This window comes from Triturus cristatus, chromosome 2_2 (assembly GCF_964204655.1).
Source record: "Triturus cristatus chromosome 2_2, aTriCri1.1, whole genome shotgun sequence".
Lineage (NCBI taxonomy): Eukaryota > Metazoa > Chordata > Amphibia > Caudata > Salamandridae > Triturus > Triturus cristatus.
The window spans coordinates 1,256,243,024-1,256,262,749 of record NC_140582.1 but is presented as its reverse complement, the minus strand read 5'-3'; the positions used below and the strand labels follow the sequence as shown (position 1 = coordinate 1,256,262,749).

General features: G+C 48.8%; 1 protein-coding gene across 1 annotated transcript in view; it reads right to left on the bottom strand.

Moving 5' to 3' along the window:
• The window catches only part of LOC146863545 (uncharacterized), a 78,347-nt gene extending 58,922 nt beyond the window's left edge, over positions 1-19,425 (bottom strand). The window contains exon 1 of the mRNA XM_085643005.1: positions 19,310-19,425. The gene's annotated coding sequence lies outside the window, so the exon portion shown is untranslated. The remainder of the gene's footprint in view (positions 1-19,309) is intronic.
• Positions 19,426-19,726: the final 301 nt, after the last annotated feature.

The following is a 19,726-nucleotide window of genomic DNA, read 5'->3' as shown; positions in this document are numbered from 1 at the left end:
TTAAAGATTTCCCGAGGAGAGTTAGATGCGGAAATAATCTTGCTTGCATAATACTCAGCTTGGGCGCATTTAATTTCCGTTTTATAGACTTTAATAGCTTCTTTGTATTTAATTTTCTCTGAACTTGAGAAGTCCCTCCTCCAACGTCTCTCGAGGCGTTTACATAATTGTTTCTGTTCTCTAAGTTTGGGGGAATACCACGCTACACAAAGCCTCTCTTTCTTCCTAGTTATCCAGCTTTCCGGGATCAATGTATCTAAGGATGATTCCAGCCATTGACGAGCTAGGTGATTATCCCGTTCAGGGTTGTCCCCTAACGCAGGTCTAGAGTTGTCAAGGATAGATGCCCAGGCTTCAACAGAAAGTTTAGACCAATTTCGGCACCATGTTTTCCCTTTTTCCCGTGGCTGGGTACTCTCCTGGATTGTCCAGCCGAAAGGGACTAGAAAATGATCTGACCAAGGCAGGGGGGTATGCTTTCCTACCACAAGACTATCGATATTGGAGAAAAGTGGGTCGAGGAGGTGACCTTTCTGATGGGTGGGGGCGAGCACTTTCAAAATGAGTTTCAAAGCACCCAGATTGTCTATGATCGCCTCAGCATCTGCAGATGTGGATAAATCCAGATGAATGTTGAGGTCGCCCAGAACAGAGAAATTTGAAGAGGAGCTAACTGTTTTAGCTAAAAAATCCGGGAGCTCTCTAATAAAAAGGCCTGCCGGGCCCAGTGGGCGGTAAATGAGGACTCCGGAGTAGGTACATGTGGGAGAGAAGCAGAGTGAAAAAAGCAAACTTTCACACTCTGGAATCCGGCTGGGTAAAATCCGACAATTAAATTTATCTTTAAAAATAATAGCCAGGCCTCCTCCTCTGCTCCCTTCCCGATCCTGTCTCTTAATCACATATCCAGGGGGGAGGGCTTGTACTACAACTGAGTCAGCTCCATTTGCGAGCCAGGTTTCAGTAAGAAACAAGGCGTCTAAATCATGTTCCTTAAGGAGCAGGGAGAGCTCTATGGCATGTCTAGGTAATGAACGGCAGTTTAAGAGGGCCATCCTGAAAGTCATTAAAAGTGGCAGGCATTTCTGCCCCGGGGGTGGATGCCAGGAGTCTAAACCGTAGCCGAATTGGAGGCATTTATAGCAGTCCTTGGCTAACCTCTGTAGGCAGTTATAAGGTGACCTCTCTCTTAACTGGTATAACTGCTCAGAAGTATATGATATTTTTTCTCTTGTTACGCAGCCAGGGGACCTGGCCCCTGGGCCCAGTCGGGCGCGGACGGGCGCAGACGGGCTTGCCTTAGGCGCGCCTTCCCGCTGCGCGCGTCCGCTGCACGCGTCCGCTGCGCGTCCGCGTCATCCGCCTCTTTTGAGGAGAGATGAACGTCGAGGCCCGCGCTGCTAGACTGCTACCCCCGCTTGCAATGAGTACTAATGGTCCCCCCGGGGCATTCAAGAAAGCTCCTTCCCGTCTTCTTGGAGGAGTGTTAAGCTTATTGTTTTACCATAGATAACCTCTTGAATAACCAAATGAAAGAGTAGTCCACACATGTATATATATATAAAATATATGTATTTATTCTAAACAGAATCCCACAAGTCTCTTTATGAGGCTAGAGGCAAAGTTACAATTCAAACAAGCATTGATAGATACAATAAATAGCACTGGAATCACAGGGCCCCAGGGGGGGACCAAACCATATATTAAAAAAGTGGTATAAGAACCACGACAATACTACAGACAATGCCTAGGGCATTTAGGATCGCTGGCCCCTTAAGAAACCACCCAAGGTAGTGAGGAAGGGGACCCAAGGGAGACGCGTGCAGTGCAAATAGCTGCTATCGGGATCTCTATTATAGTCTATGGAGAATGTCGCGGTTTGATTTTAAAAGATTAAAGACACTTCTAGCAGGAGTTCAAAGTTAAGGGCTTAGAGTTAAGCCTTTGAGGTGGCCACTACCACGAGAGTACCGAGGTACCACTGTTACCTGCCCCAGGGAAGCCGGGTGCATAGGTCGTTTTCGATGTCGGGTCGCGGGCTGATTTTCAATGGGAAAATGCTCAAAACTGCTGCTAGCCAAAAGCGTCGATGATGTCATGAAAAATGAAGTTGTAGATCTTGAAGAGAAGAACCTGAAAGCAGAGGGGACAGAGTCTGGGTCACGGCACAGTGACCAGGGAGCTCAAAGGAAAGAGCCCTTCAATGTCGGGTGCTTCAAGTGGAAAGAGGTGTCGTTTGGATCTGCAGCCACGGGCTCCGGGAGGCTTCAAGGAAGGCCAGCTTCTGGAGGGCGACTGTCCCACGTCGGATGAGGGTCGCTGCGGTGTTAGTGTCCGGATTGGATCCACTAAGCCTTGGCAACCGCAACCCACGCAAGATGAACAAATCAGCTACTGGTGCAGACCCACGAGGTCTGTGAGAGATCTCCTTTGGAGAGACTGTAGAGCAGGCCTGGAGCAACCAGGGGAATGCTTAAATGTCGAGATTGACCTCCGCTAGGGCCTACAAGTCGAGAGACAAGGGACCGCGGGAGGCAGCAATTTGGAGTGCGTAAAAGGGAGCCCACGGGCCACCGGAGGGGGCTAGGGCGCTGATCTTTGGCACAGTTGCTGCTGAGAGGTTGGCTCAATAATGGGCCAAAGCACAACTTCCCCACTGGTCAGGGTCGTGTGCTATGCAAGAGGTGGCCGGTGTCCTGGGGTATTGGGGATCTCAGCACCCACGCGGTCCACGGTGCTCAGATTTGCTGTGCACACTCACTGGCCTCTGGGATGCTCAGGAAACCCACCTCAAGGTTGCTGGGAGTCGACGAAGTCCGTAGGAGCAGCCAAATTCCCACCGGGTCACTTGCAGTGTTTCAGGTGCCTGCCAAGCAGAGGGGTAACTCCTTTACCTCAAGGGAGATTTCTTCAGTCAGCTGGGCAGCAGCTCGTCGAAGGTCAAGGCTGTGAAGTCCAAGAATAATCTGAGGCTCTGGGGACACAGTATTCACCTTTATCCCTAAGATTAGGGGAGGATCCAGATCAGAGCCTACCAATGAGAGTTGAGGCGGGAAAGGGTGGCTACACCCACTCCCCTTTGTGCGTTTTCCGCCTGGGCGATGGGCAGGATGCCCCTGAACCGGTTCCAGGCGGTGTATGCAGAATGTAGGCGCTGTAGCAGCCTACGTGCAACTCTGAAAGGCAACATATGGTGCACCCACCCAGTTCCAATCCACATATCCTGTCTGGGGAGGTGCTAGCACCTCCCTGCCACGGGAGCCCTATTGTCCAGCTGGCGAGGCTGGGATTTTCCCCAGCAACAGCCAGCCAGAGTCGTGTGGGTGGCGGGTAGTAGCCATTTTGTACTACGTGTGCACTTTTAAATTGGTGTCTAAATTCTGCCGCTTTTCCCATATCGCCCCTCTAGCAGGGGGGAATCGTGCCCTCATGCCCATGGCTGGATTGGGGGTAGGATTCCTACATGTTTGACACCAAACACGATATGGTTCTGTGTAGCCATTCTCAAGTTATCACGCTATCGCGATAGACTTATAATGCGGTTAAGAGTATATGGTATGGCTACACTACCAACAACCCAGCAATGATTTTACGAAGGTTGCAGAGAAGCCCTACTCAGGTAGGGGTCCCCCCTCACACATACCTCAGCACCCTGCCTTGTAGGATTACCAAGGCCTGCTATATGGGGTGACCTATAAGAGTATATGTGTTGTAATAGGGTGGGATATAGGCTACCTATATCCCTGTAAGGGGTGCTAGCACCACCATACCCAGACTACAGTAGTGGTCTGGCGGTGTCAGTTTGTATGGCTGTCCCAGGGTGGCACAATAAGTGCTGCAGCCATGGTAGGCCTACTGAGGGACCCATGCCCTGGGTACCTAGGGTACCATCTACAAGGGACTGCCAGGGCATCCTCAGCATCCAATTGAGTTGTACCTAGGGTACTCACATAGTTTAAGAGAGGAAGCAGATAGGCTGGGGTCCTGGATAGCAGGGCCACAGCCTGGCTAGAGTCATAAAACAGTCAAAACATCAGCAAAAAGTTGGGGGGACTATGCAGTCGATGCCACTCTCCTACACACACCCAACGGCTGAGTCTACACTAAAGAGGGAAAGAGGTCATCCATGTTAAACTAGAGTCCAGGAAAGAAAATGCGCGATCAGCATTTACAGCCACTATCAGAAGGCGTTTACAAAATCTGACAGTTAACCAGAACAAGGCGAGGCACCACTCAAGGAACAATGAGGATTCTATTAACATCAACCAGGCAGACAGGTTAACTATAGAGCTAACACGTGCAGAATACAGATCCAGTCAGAAACCGAGATAAACTGTTGGGTAAAAATGTTTTAAGAATATTGGTCACACTACAAATGATGCATAGTTTTTGTGGTGAACAAGGACCGCAAAACGAACCAAAAGTGTGTATATCCAGGTGATAACTAAAGAGGCTAAGACACGAGAGCCCAAAGCACCCCCAGACCAAGTGTGGTCTTGGGTCACACTAATATTCTGAACTGTTGAGATTCTCCCATTTCATGACACGCCTGAAGCGTTACAAGGAGATAATGTAATATCACGTCCTTTCCGGATGTAATAGAATTACTGTCCCAGTAATCTAGTTAGGTACTGTAATAGCAATAAGTGCCGTACTTGTGGAACAAACAGTGACAAATATAACTTCCAAAAGGTGGCTGCACACTGGATGGGTGGGGCAGCTGTGTGCAGCAAAGAAAGGCAGAAAGACTGTGAAACAGTGTGTGTGTGCGCATGTGTGGCGGGAGGTTGTGAAGTCTGTGTGGTTGCATGTCCACTAGATTCATCACAGCGAGGAGGGGTGCGTGTGTGTGAGGTTTTCACAGATACTGAGGATATTATAGGTCAATCTGTGTACAGCAAACAGAAACAAAAACGAATCATGCAGCAAATGGACTAAACTGACTAAGGGGGGCTACAGATTTCACATCATCTTTAGAAGCAGAGGACAATGCACGACCAAATCCAAGTTCACCAATCATGTTTTTTGGGCATCACACAAGAAATCCAAATGATCCCATGACGATCAAAGGTTTAATGGTAATCTCTCACAAGAAAGTTACCAGGGATTCCATTTACTCTTTAGTGACGGTGCCATCCTGCTCATTATAGGGTAATTCAGGAAACAGAGGGACTCAACCTACGAAAGGCCTCAAAATGCGAACTAATTTGTTAACAATGGCAGAAAGAAAACATAGTTTAAATGTGTAAACAGGCTATTTAAGAGGATTATATTAATGGCTATTAATCTACAACCCACTGACTTCGAACCTTAACAATGATGAGGAACATACAATTAAGGCAACAGGAAATATGATTTTACTGCCGACCATTTTGTAGCTTTGGGCAGAAAATAAAGAAATAAAAGAATTGAGTCATAACTCATTGAAAAGCATTTCTCAAATACCACATTCAGGAGGTGTTCACACAATATAGATAGCTAAATCTAGAAACAGGCAAGAGCCAACCACACAGAGTGACCGTACCCACCCAAGTCAACCTGATGTCACAACTAACACTGGGCTAAAACCACATGGCCAGCACTGAAATTCTCTCTGGTGCCAACACAATTCGAGTTGATGTTCCTCACCAGAAGGGCCGACTTATAGCCCCTCTTCACCAGCCGCAAGTCTTTTCCTGTGAGTGTGACAGGAATGGAACTTTGAAGCGAGCCCAGAGTAAAAGATTAGATGTGTCTTTTAAGAGGAGCAGGTAAACACGTTAATAGGCGGACGCCATCTACAGCAGGAAAAACAAAACATTCTACTGCCCTCCCTAATTTGGATTGGTATGAAATACGGCTGCTTGAAACTACGTGGTTCAGCAAAACACAGGCGATCACAAGGCCAAATAACAACAAAACCCAGCATTGGCCGCGCAGCCGAAAAAGTAACGGCCGCGAAAGTGATCGCGGTGAAAGCGATAGCGATCGCGAGGACGCGCTCTGTGGTAAGCATGCGAGTGGTGCACGCGCAGCAGTGATCGCGCTGGAAGGGAGGCAGATGGCAGCTGCGCGCATGCACGCTCGCGTGAACGCAAGCGCTAGGCCACCAAAAGCCTGTGGCAGCACTTTGGAAACTCACACACTAAATTTCTCGTAGAGCAGCGCATGCGCTGGCTCAGCGAGACCTAAAAACCTACAGCGGACCCGGCAGAGCCAAATAACTTTCACCCAGTAACCAATATTCCATTACTTGCCAAACTAATTGAGAAATGTGTGCAAAATCAACTGAGCAACCACATCTCTAATTTCAAGCTGCTAGACGACTGCCTATCGGGATTCAGACCAGGCCACAGTACGAAAACAGCGATTCTACATATAGTGAATGATGCGCTACAGGCCCTAGATCACAATCAAACATGTCTACTAGTCCTCCTTGACCTGCCGTCTGCATTTGACACGGTAAATCATGAAACACTGCTAGCCAGGCTACATGACAGGATGGGACTATCTGGAAATATTCTGAAATGGTTTGAATCCTTCCTTCAGAACAGAACACAAAGATTCCTGGTCAACCAGACGCTCTCCCCATCATGCCTGAATTCGATTGGAGTCCTTCAAGATCAACACTATCCCCATCACTATTCAACCTTTATGTCGAACCCCTCACAGAAATTCTCAGAGACGCAAACATATCTTATCACATGTACGCGGATGACACTCCGATCTACATCAAGATCGCGTCACTGGAAGACATAATGATAATGAATGAGGCCTTAAAAATGTCATTACACTGGTTAACTAGCAATCATTTGAAACTAAATGCACAAAAAACAGAATTCCTATTAATATCACCACCAAAGAACCCCACAGATGTGAAGGAATGGACCAAACTGATCACAGCGTTAAACTGCACACCTACACTAGTTGATTCTGCAAAATCGCTGGGAAGAAAATGACACATCGGAACCATTTGTATAGGAATACTGTTACACCTGGTACACTAAACAGTTCTTAAAATTGTTATTGTTGAAACTGCTAAGAAAGACATGTACCTAAATCTGATATACATTAATGCTACTATAGCCGCTGTACTCTAAATTGTACCTCATGTAACCGTGAAGCGCTCTGATACCCATGGGCCACGTTCGCGCTATATAAAACTCTATAAATAAATAAAATAAATAGACTGGTATGGTATTGTATTGCTATTGCAGTTATATAGTGCTTACTGGTCCCGACGAGAAGTTGGAGCGCTTTAGTCTGAAGATATGTATAAAAGGCTCAGGTGTCTGCACTGTGCCTCAGGGGCTGGTCCCCTCTGGAGAGGCAGAAAGTGGCCGAGACTGATGGGTAGGCAGCACACCTGCACTGCAAACTGGACTGTAATCTAATCCCTGGGAAGCAGCTTCTCGGTTGACGTCCGGGCTGACACTACAAGCCTCGCCCTCCTCGATTACTCTCCATCCCATATTATTTGCCATCCCACCAGAGCAGTGTCGAGGCACCGTGGAGGCATACCAGTTAAATGTCCAGTCTTCCCAACCCACTCCTTTTTAACTATTCGCCCGCTTCCCGCTCGATGTGCTTTTTATCACTCTACTTGGACTCAAAGCACAGCAGGGCTAGAGGGGGGCGGCAAGACTGAGTTCAGAAGAAACAAATCTATTAATGAAGGGTGGAGCTCAGAGCCGAACAGATCAGCCTGTGCACTTTCAGTTTCAGCATGGGGCCAAATTTGATCTGCCCTAGCACTACCCCCCCCCCCCCCCCCCCCACCCAGGGAAGCAAATTAAAATTCTGACAAAAAAAATGTTGGGAAAAAAACAAACAAAAAAAAAAGAGGTTTTTTCCGCCAGTGTGGTCTTTCCAGGACCCCACCACCAGGCCTAGGGGGTCAGGATATGTCTACCTTGCCCCCTTCTGTTTTTTTTTAACCGTTTTTTTCCTTGGGATTTGGCTGAGTCTCAAGATGGCTGCCAACACTTCCTGGTTGAAGAGTTGGCAGCCAATAAGATCTCATCATGAGATCTGTCGGTTCTGCAGAGGATTTTTGTCCCTAGATATCTGTCCTTTTGTTTCTTAATTATTTCCAAAACTACTGAGGGGATTTACACCAAACTATAAAAAGGGCTCATTCATGATTAAGAGCTAGCTTTCTGCCACATTTGCTGTAATTTTGTCCAGCAGTTTGGGCAGTAGTCATGTCTAAAATCCCTATAGGAAATCAAATGGAAAAAACAAGTTTTGGGACCTCCACCCCCTCCTTTTCCTCAGCCCCCGCTTCAAGAATCACCCCAAAACTTTCCAGACAGCAGCTGAAGAGATTGTCGTACTAGTTTAAAACTTTTGTGAAGTTTCGTCAAACGGCACCAAAGTTATTAGCAAAATAAAAAACACTTTGTCTATGGAAACCATGTCCTAACTATAACTACCTACTAGCGACCACCAGAAGATAATATATATATGTATAAAAAACCTTTGTTATAGTTAGGAAACCTTTATTTATTCTGTCTATACAAACCAAACAAACTACACAAACATTACACATTCTAAAATTATAGTTATACCTTATATGCATAATTAATGCACCACCTTTAAATTACAGTAACTTTATTTATTCTTTCTATACAAACCAAACAAACTGCAAAAAAATTGAAAATTGAAAGTTATACTACTACTTTTCATTTGTGATTTACGAGACACCTTCAAATTATTATAACTCACGCACCTCCATATAGTGTATTCAACTTGTTAGCCACTGCACATTAACTATAAATTACACCATCTCCGTGCATTTCTTATACCCTTTCATACTAAATCAATTAGATCATCTAAAATTATAGCATTTACAACAACGGTTAGGACATCGCAAATCACATCATTTGTGAGAAAAGAGTACATGGTAGAGCGGAACAGCACACAGTGGAGTGGCGCAGCGTGGAGTGGTGCAAAGTGGAATACCGTAGAGTGGAGTGTTGTTGAGTGGAGCGGGGTAGTGTGGAGCAGGGGAGAATGTATTGGGGTAGAGTGTCAGAGCGCACAGAGGAGTGACGTAGAATGTAGCGGTGTAGAATGGAGTGCCATAGAGTAGAGTGGCGTACAGGAGAGTAGCGTACAGTGGAGTGACGTAGAATGTAGCGGTGTAGAATGGAGTGCCATAGAGTAGAGTGGCGTACAGGAGAGTAGCGTACAGTGGAGTGACGTAGAATGTAGCGGTGTAGAATGGAGTGCCATAGAGTAGAGTGGCGTAAAGGAGAGTAGCGTACAGAGGAGTGACGTAGAATGTAGCGGTGTAGAATGGAGTGCCATAGAGTAGAGTGGCGTAAAGGAGAGTAGCGTACAGAGGAGTGACGTAGAATGTAGCGGTGTAGAATGGAGTGCCATAGAGTAGAGTGGCGTAAAGGAGAGTAGCGCACAGAGGAGTGACGTAGAATGTAGCGGTGTAGAATGGAGTGCCATAGAGTAGAGTGGCGTACAGGAGAGTAGCGTACAGAGGAGTGACGTAGAATGTAGCGGTGTAGACTGGAGTGCCATAGAGTAGAGTGGCGTACAGGAGAGTAGCGCACAGAGGAGTGACGTAGAATGTAGCGGTGTAGAATGGAGTGCCATAGAGTAGAGTGGCGTAAAGGAGAGTAGCGTACAGAGGAGTGACGTAGAATGTAGCGGTGTAGAATGGAGTGCCATAGAGTAGAGTGGCGTACAGGAGAGTAGCGTACAGTGGAGTGACGTAGAATGTAGCGGTGTAGAATGGAGTGCCATAGAGTAGAGTGGCGTACAGGAGAGTAGCGTACAGTGGAGTGACGTAGAATGTAGCGGTGTAGAATGGAGTGCCATAGAGTAGAGTGGCGTAAAGGAGAGTAGCGTACAGAGGAGTGCCGTAGAATGTAGCAGTGTAGAATGGAGTGCCATAGAGTAGAGTGGCGTACAGGAGAGTAGCGTACAGTGGAGTGACGTAGAATGTAGCGGTGTAGAATGGAGTGCCATAGAGTAGAGTGGCGTACAGGAGAGTAGCGTACAGTGGAGTGACGTAGAATGTAGCGGTGTAGAATGGAGTGCCATAGAGTAGAGTGGCGTAAAGGAGAGTAGCGTACAGAGGAGTGCCGTAGAATGTAGCGGTGTAGAATGGAGTGCCATAGAGTAGAGTGGCGTACAGGAGAGTAGCGTACAGAGGAGTGACGTAGAATGTAGCGGTGTAGAATGGAGTGCCATAGAGTAGAGTGGCGTAAAGGAGAGTAGCGTACAGAGGAGTGACGTAGAATGTAGCGGTGTAGAATGGAGTGCCATAGAGTAGAGTGGCGTACAGGAGAGTAGCGTACAGTGGAGTGACGTAGAATGTAGCGGTGTAGAATGGAGTGCCATAGAGTAGAGTGGCGTAAAGGAGAGTAGCGTACAGAGGAGTGACGTAGAATGTAGCGGTGTAGAATGGAGTGCCATAGAGTAGAGTGGCGTAAAGGAGAGTAGCGTACAGAGGAGTGACGTAGAATGTAGCGGTGTAGAATGGAGTGCCATAGAGTAGAGTGGCGTACAGGAGAGTAGCGTACAGTGGAGTGACGTAGAATGTAGCGGTGTAGAATGGAGTGCCATAGAGTAGAGTGGCGTAAAGGAGAGTAGCGTACAGAGGAGTGACGTAGAATGTAGCGGTGTAGAATGTTGTGCCATAGAGTAGAGTGGCATAAAGGAGAGTAGCGTACAGTGGAATGACGTAGAATGTAGCGGTGTAGAATGGAGTGCCATAGAGTAGAGTGGCGTAAAGGAGAGTAGCGTACAGAGGAGTGCCGTAGAATGTAGCAGTGTAGAATGGAGTGCCATAGAGTAGAGTGGCGTACAGGAGAGTAGCGTACAGTGGAGTGACGTAGAATGTAGCGGTGTAGAATGGAGTGCCATAGAGTAGAGTGGCGTACAGGAGAGTAGCGTACAGTGGAGTGACGTAGAATGTAGCGGTGTAGAATGGAGTGCCATAGAGTAGAGTGGCGTAAAGGAGAGTAGCGTACAGTGGAGTGACGTAGAATGTAGCGGTGTAGAATGGAGTGCCATAGAGTAGAGTGGCGTACAGGAGAGTAGCGTACAGTGGAGTGACGTAGAATGTAGCGGTGTAGAATGGAGTGCCATAGAGTAGAGTGGCGTAAAGGAGAGTAGCGTACAGAGGAGTCACGTAGAATGTAGCAGTGTAGAATGGAGTGCCATAGAGTAGAGTGGCGTACAGGAGAGTAGCGTACAGTGGAGTGACGTAGAATGTAGCGGTGTAGAATGGAGTGCCATAGAGTAGAGTGGCGTACAGGAGAGTAGCGTACAGTGGAGTGACGTAGAATGTAGCGGTGTAGAATGGAGTGCCATAGAGTAGAGTGGCGTACAGGAGAGTAGCGTACAGTGGAGTGACGTAGAATGTAGCGGTGTAGAATGGAGTGCCATAGAGTAGAGTGGCGTAAAGGAGAGTAGCGTACAGAGGAGTGACGTAGAATGTAGCAGTGTAGAATGGAGTGCCATAGAGTAGAGTGGCGTACAGGAGAGTAGCGTACAGTGGAGTGACGTAGAATGTAGCGGTGTAGAATGGAGTGCCATAGAGTAGAGTGGCGTACAGGAGAGTAGCGTACAGTGGAGTGACGTAGAATGTAGCGGTGTAGAATGGAGTGCCATAGAGTAGAGTGGCGTACAGGAGAGTAGCGCACAGTGGAGTGACGTAGAATGTAGCGGTGTAGAATGGAGTGTCATAGAGTAGAGTGGCGTAAAGGAGAGTAGCGTACAGAGGAGTGCCGTAGAATGTAGCGGTGTAGAATGGAGTGCCATAGAGTAGAGTGGCGTACAGGAGAGTAGCGTACAGTGGAGTGACGGTGAATGTAGCGGTGTAGAATGGAGTGCCATAGAGTAGAGTGGCGTACAGGAGAGTAGCGCACAGTGGAGTGACGTAGAATGTAGCGGTGTAGAATGGAGTGCCATAGAGTAGAGTGGCGTACAGGAGAGTAGCGTACAGAGGAGTGACGAAGAATGTAGCGGTGTAGAATGGAGTGCCATAGAGTAGAGTGGCGTACAGGAGAGTAGCGCACAGAGGAGTGACATAGAATGTAGCGGTGTAGAATGGAGTGCCATAGAGTAGAGTGGCGTACAGGAGAGTAGCGTACAGTGGAGTGACGTAGAATGTAGCGGTGTAGAATGGAGTGCCATAGAGTAGAGTGGCGTACAGGAGAGTAGCGTACAGTGGAGTGACGTAGAATGTAGCGGTGTAGAATGGAGTGCCATAGAGTAGAGTGGCGTAAAGGAGAGTAGCGTACAGAGGAGTGACGTAGAATGTAGCAGTGTAGAATGGAGTGCCATAGAGTAGAGTGGCGTACAGGAGAGTAGCGTACAGTGGAGTGACGTAGAATGTAGCGGTGTAGAATGGAGTGCCATAGAGTAGAGTGGCGTACAGGAGAGTAGCGTACAGTGGAGTGACGTAGAATGCAGCGGTGTAGAATGGAGTGCCATAGAGTAGAGTGGCGTACAGGAGAGTAGCGCACAGTGGAGTGACGTAGAATGTAGCGGTGTAGAATGGAGTGTCATAGAGTAGAGTGGCGTAAAGGAGAGTAGCGTACAGAGGAGTGCCGTAGAATGTAGCGGTGTAGAATGGAGTGCCATAGAGTAGAGTGGCGTACAGGAGAGTAGCGCACAGTGGAGTGACGTAGAATGTAGCGGTGTAGAATGGAGTGCCATAGAGTAGAGTGGCGTACAGGAGAGTAGCGCACAGTGGAGTGACGTAGAATGTAGCGGTGTAGAATGGAGTGCCATAGAGTAGAGTGGCGTACAGGAGAGTAGCGTACAGTGGAGTGACGGTGAATGTAGCGGTGTAGAATGGAGTGCCATAGAGTAGAGTGGCGTAAAGGAGAGTAGCGTACAGAGGAGTGCCGTAGAATGTAGCGGTGTAGAATGGAGTGCCATAAAGTAGAGTGGCGTAAAGGAGAGTAGCGTACAGAGGAGTGCCGTAGAATGTAGCGGTGTAGAATGGAGTGCCATAGAGTAGAGTGGCGTAAAGGAGAGTAGCGTACAGAGGAGTGACGTAGAATGTAGCGGTGTAGAATGGAGTGCCATAGAGTAGAGTGGCGTACAGGAGAGTAGCGTACAGTGGAGTGGTGTAGAGTGGAATAACATTGAGCATAGTGGCTAGGTTTCACACACAGGTTCTGATAAAAATAGGTACCAGCAGGAACTCTTAAAACTCAGCTTCACAATGCAGACCAATACTGGGTGGGATTTGACAAGCTTGAGTTCATGACTTCTTCTGCACTGTGTCTTTGTACTTTAAGCAGAGATCATAAGCGCCGGGAACAGCAGTAATCACTTTGGGTTCCTTGAAACGGTCAACTCTAGGAACAGAAAGAATCCGCTTGTCTCTGCTTTTGACAACTAAGATCTGGAACAGCAACTACAGAGCTGCAGCCAGGAACAAAGTGTGCTTTCCATAGGCCTGTGTGATGAGGCGATGGATATATAGGTTTACCATGGGATTTCTCAAATATTTCCAGAACATATAAGGAATGAAGAAGCTGGTATCCTTAGGAAGCTGAAGAGTCCTCATCCTCTGTGTGCGACAAGCAAAGAGATGATTGTTTTCGGGAAAAAGCAAAATGCTTTCAGTCGTGCAGCATCGCAAAGAAAGATGCACAATGCACAATGTCGCAACAGCTGCTGTTGTGCATGTATCACCATGTATGATCGGGCCCAGGGAATGCCTTTTTTAAAATTTACCTAGAAAAGATGGCGACTGCCATATGGATTAGGATATTTGAAAAATTAAACATTCTTATATGAAAGTGCAAAATAAAAAGTAAAAAAGGACTGTAGGTTGTGGGGTAACATAAGAGTTGGTGGGAGTAAAGATTTTGGGGTAATGGGGGAGGAAAAGCATCACACGAGGGAGCGAGCAGGTGGGGTGGGGAGAGAAGCGCAGAAGGGAGAGTGCTACACAGAGCACTGGGAGGGCAAAATGGAAAAAGCCACGAGAGATAAAGACAGCAGTACATGAGGGAGAGAGCAGCAAAGAGAGCACGAGGGAGAAAACGGAGCATGGGGGAGACGGGAAGGAGAAGCACACGAGAGCAGGAGATCGAGCAGCACAATAGGGAAAGAGCAACATGGAGCCCGGCAGCGGTACAGCACATGAGAGAAGGAGCTGGAAAACACATGCACTCACATGGACTGCTCAACTAAGAAGGTGAGCAGTGGAAAGATACAAGCCAGCCAGTCAGGACAGTAAACTGGTTAAGTTCCAGGAGAGGGGCAAACACAAGACAAGGAATGCAAGCCACAGAATAAGAAGGAAGCAAATGGAAAGCACTGGGTGGGATGATGTAAGCCCACCGTGCGTTCACGAGGGATCTTTCGCACTTACTGGTAGGCAAGACCTGAAAAGACGAAGAGCTGTAACTCAGATGTGGTAACAAAGCTATAATGCAGGCAGATGTTGTCATATGAAACATTTGTAAGAGTGGGCTTAATCAATCAATCAGGAATTTACGTAGCACGGCTACTCACACGCAAGGCACTCACGAATGGTTGTGTTGTTTCCGTAGGAATCTTGTGGAAGGTGTATTTTTATTAATACTCCCTGAGGACGCCTAATTTAGAAATTCTGTTTGAATCCTAGTCCTTTGGGTCTCAAAGGGTCCCTCTCTTTTTTAAGAAATCATTCTTTAATTACAGCCACCTTTCCGCAGAAATGGAAGCAGGCGCAAATCAGACCTATATTAAAAAAAGATATGGCCAATCATCTGGATCTTCAAAATGACAGGCCGATTTCTCTTTACCCTCTGTTTTCAAAAGTCTTGGAGGCCGCAGTAAATAAGCAGCTAGCTCAGGACCGAGAAGTGAACAATCTGCTTGACTCTTCTCAGTCAGGCTTTCGGGCCTCGCACAGTACTGAGTCTGCGCTAACAGAAGTCACTGATACGGTCAAGCTGGCCCTGGATAAGGGAGTTCCGACTATGCTGATTCTTTGGATCTGTCGGCCGCATTCGACACCATCTCTCATCGAATCCTGGTGGATAGACAACGAGAGTTTGGAGTCAGAGGAATGGCACTTAGATGGTTTGAAAGCTTCCTTGCCAACTGATCGCAGAAAGTTCAACTTGAGTCGTTCACCTCTCAGACTGTGGTTGTGGACAAAGGGGTACCACAGGGCTCTATTCTAAGCCCCACACTATTTAACGTTTATGTTTCTTCTCTGGCACCGTTTCGTATGCGGATGATACTCAGTTAATCCTTACCATCAATGAAGAACCCGCATTGACCAGAGAAAGATTCAAAAGATGCATGCTAATGACGGCGGCTAATTTCCTACAGCTGAATCCAGCCAAAACAGAGATTCTGTTTGGAAAAGCAGAGGAGCTCTGATCTGCAAACTGGTGGCCGGCTGAGCTAGGAGACCTTCAGACCCCAAAACCGTGGGTGAAAAATCTAGGTATTATGGTGGATGATAAACTCCCCATGGAGCAACACGTGAAAAGTATCTCGGGCACCTGCTTTGGCTTGATGCGCATGCTCAGAAAGGCCTTTCCTTGGTTACCCCTCTCTGCAAACAAATCGCTTATCCAGGCACTACAAGTAAGTAGGTTGGATTACGGCAATTCCCTACTGGTAGGGATAAGGGGAGATCTCTCCAGACTCCAGGTCGTTCAGAATACGGCTGCACGCCTTGCCCTTGATCGTCCATCTCGCTCGCCCTCGGAACCTCTTTTGCGCCAACTGCATTGGCTGTCGATTAGGAAGTGAGCAGTATTCAAACTATTATGTCTAGTATTTTAAACTTTTCAGAGGTATGGCCCGGTCTAACTAAGGAAAAAGCTAGTCCCCTATATTCCGGGTCGGGAATCGAGGTCGAGCAATCGGCGGTTGTTGCGCCCAATGAGGATCAATAAGATCAGAATGGGAGGCCGCTCCTTTTCTTATCTTGCGCCATTCCACTGGAATAAGCACCCTGATGACATCGGTGATAGTCCGAACGTGGGGCTGTTAAAAAAAAGTCTTAAAACTCGGCTGTTCAGTCATTATTCAGAGGCCTTGTCTTAACCCCTCTGATATTGTAGCGCCGAGAGATCCCTGTGGGGATGATTCGTTTTGTGCCTAATAAATTAAAATAATAATAACACAAACTTACGAGGCTCCTCCGGTCAGCCGGACTCCTGCATATGCAGAACCAGACCAGGCTGTCATACCTTCTGCCTCGCTCCTAAATCCTGGAATGACCCGTCCCTGCACATCAGAGCCTCCTTTGGGCTCTTTACCTAGTCTCGGCCCATACAGCTCCTGCTTCAGCACCAGGATACCCTCCCAGGTGAGTCATGCAGTCTACAAATACATATAACTGACTGGGATCAATAATAGAATACAACACAATCTAATCAATGAGAAGACTACAATCCCAAAATATGTACTCATTTGAAGTAAGATGAAAAACCACAGATTGGAGACAGAGGCAGATAAGAAATGTTGGGGTAAACAGAGTCAGCAAACTGCAACTGAGATGAGACCTTGTTGGAAATGAAAGTCACATCCTCGTTCCTGGCACAAAACATGAAGAAACAAAAAAGCGTCACCCGGAGACTTCACAGTGAAATCCAAAGACTAATAAACCTGAGTAAAGAATACAAGTGTACACGCTGCTCTTGCAGAAGGCTCGATGGCTGAAATCCATCGGTATGCAACAGGGGCCTCGCACTGTCATAGCACAAACCCTTAGGTGCCCCGCACGGACACAGAAATGATGCCCTATGAATATGCAGAAGGACAGTCAAGCTTTGCCTACAACTGTATGTTCTGAGGTGCCAAAAATATTCTTGCTCTATAGTTAAGTCGAACTCTGATACACTAAATAGATAGTGCAAAAGAACTGGTTCCTGCCTGGAGTACATTTGGTCCGAGGATCATACATTTTCAATGTGCCATAAAATTCCTCTTGTCCCATCTTTTTTCACCTCCCACCCTTAACAACTATGTCACTCCTCACTCAAGCTTACCCGCCCCTCTTAATGCTTTGGAGGCAACAAGCTCACCTGCCAGTGCATAACCCCTACCACCTGCCCCATCCTTCAGGGCGTCCGGCTCCCATGGCCCCTGCCTTTCCCTCAATACATTCGTCTCCCCTCTCCATCTGCCTTCAGAATCTCAGATTGTACACCTAGTGTGTTCCCCGCCATCTCACTTTATGGTACAGCATCTCTCACAGGACTAAACTATACCAGTGTGACCCCCACATGTCTTCATGATACCCCTGCTTCCAGAGGCCTAAGGTATGCCTGTGACCCCCACATGTCTTCATGGTACCCCGTCTCTCAGAGGCCTAACGCATGCCAGTGAGACCCCCAGATGTCTTCATGATACCCCTGCTTCCAGAAGCCTAAGGTATGCCAGTGTGACCCCCACATGTCTTCATGGTACCCCGTCTCTCAGAGGATTTAGGTATGCTAGTGTGAACCCCACATGTCTTCATGGTACCCCGTTTCTCAGAGGCCTAAGGTATGCCAGTGTGACCCCCACATGTCTTCATGGTACCCCGTCTCTCAGAGGCTTAAGGTATACCAGTGTGACCCCCACATGTCTTCATGGTACCCCATCTCTCAGGGGCTTAAGGTATGCCAGTGTGACCCCCACATGTCTTCATGGTACCACGTCTCTCAGCGGCTTAAGGTATGCCAGTGTGACCTCCACATGTCTTCATGGTACCCCGTCTCTCAGCGGCTTAAGGTATGCCAGTGTGACCTCCACATGTCTTCATGGTACCCCGTCTCTCAGCGGCTTAAGGTATGTCAGTGTGACCTCCACATGTCTTCATGGTACCCCGTCTCTCAGAGGCCTAAGGTATGCCAGTGTGACCCCCACATGTCTTCATGGTAACCCAGCTCTCAGAGGGCTAAGGTATGACAATATGACCCTCACATGTCTTCATGCTACCCCGTCTTTCTGAGGCTTAAGGTATGCCAGTGTGACCCCCACATGTCTTCATGGTACCCCGTCTCTCAGAGGCTTAAGGTATGCCAGTGTGACCCCCACATGTCTTCATGGTACCCCATCTTTCTGAGGCCTAAGGTATGCCAGTGTGACCCCCACATGTCTTAATGGTACCCTGTCTCTCAGAGGCTTAAGGTATGCCAGTGTGACCCCCACATGTCTTCAGGGTACCCCGTCTCTCAGAGACCTAAGGTATGCCAGTGTGACCCCCACATGTCTTCATGGTACCCCGTCTCTCAGAGGCTTAAGGTATGCCAGTGTGACCCCCATATGTCTTCATGGTACCCCATCTTTCTGAGGCCTAAGGTATGCCAGTGTGGCCCCCATATGTCTTCATGGTACCCCATCTTTCTGAGACCTAAGGTATGCCAGTGTGACCCCCACATGTCTTCATGGTACCCTGTCTCTCAGAGGCTTAAGGTATGCCAGTGTGACCCCCACATGTCTTCATGGTACCCCGTCTCTCAGAGGCTTAAGGTATGCCAGTGTGACCCCCACATGTCTTCATGGTACCCCATCTTTCTGAGGCCTAAGGTATGCCAGTGTGACCCCCACATGTCTTAATGGTACCCTGTCTCTCAGAGGCTTAAGGTATGCCAGTGTGACCCCCACATGTCTTCAGGGTACCCCGTCTCTCAGAGACCTAAGGTATGCCAGTGTGACCCCCACATGTCTTCATGGTACCCCGTCTCTCAGAGGCTTAAGGTATGCCAGTGTGACCCCCATATGTCTTCATGGTACCCCATCTTTCTGAGGCCTAAGGTATGCCAGTGTGGCCCCCATATGTCTTCATGGTACCCCATCTTTCTGAGACCTAAGGTATGCCAGTGTGACCCCCACATGTCTTCATGGTACCCTGTCTCTCAGAGGCTTAAGGTATGCCAGTGTGACCCCCACATGTCTTCATGGTACCCCGTCCCTCAGAGGCCCTCACTATACTACCAGGGCGGCCCCACACCTCCAGGGGTATCTCTAGGGTCTCAGGGTCCCAGGCTGTATATCTAGTGGGACCCCCCCCCATGTGACTTCATGGCGCCCTCGGCCTCTGAGGCCCCCAGACTCTGAGCAGTGCAGCCCCCGCTCCCCCAGACTGTGTGCAGTGCAGCCCCCCCCCCCCCTAGCGCCTTCACAGCCGCCAAGGCTCCCAGGCGCGTGCATGATGCGCTGCTGCAGTCCCATGCCCTCCCCCCAGGGCCCCCTTCGCAGCTGCTGCCGGGTACCGGGGGGGAGGGCACATGCCCCCCCCTCCTCTCACTGCCCACTTGCTCGCCCCATCACCAGGGGGCCCAGCCCCTGACATGCCCCCCCAATCCATGCCCCTCCCCCGCGGGCTCCATCACCAGGGGGTCCTCACCTGGTGCCGCCCCCCCGGACCGGGGGCCCCGCCTGCAGCGGGGGGAGAGGCTCGGACCGGCGCAGCCCTCACAATGGGGAATAACACTGACAGCTCCCTCGGGCCGGAACCGGTGTCATGACCGGCGAAGACAACCCGAAACACGCCCCGCCCACACAAGGACGGCGACAGGTTACACAAGATGCGGCGGGGAGGCTGCAGGGGCGGCTGTCCCTGCCCTGGAGAGGGCAGGAGAGGGCAGAAGAAGACAGGGGGGTCTGGAGAGGGCAGGAGAGGGCAGGAGAGGACAGGAGAGGACAGGGGGGTCTGGAGAGGGCACTGTAATGTCGGGCCCCGGGCCTATAAATGAAACACTCGTGGACACAGGTGTGCTAGTGGTGGTCAGTGTAAATGCCTGCCACGCCCAGAGCCCTGGGC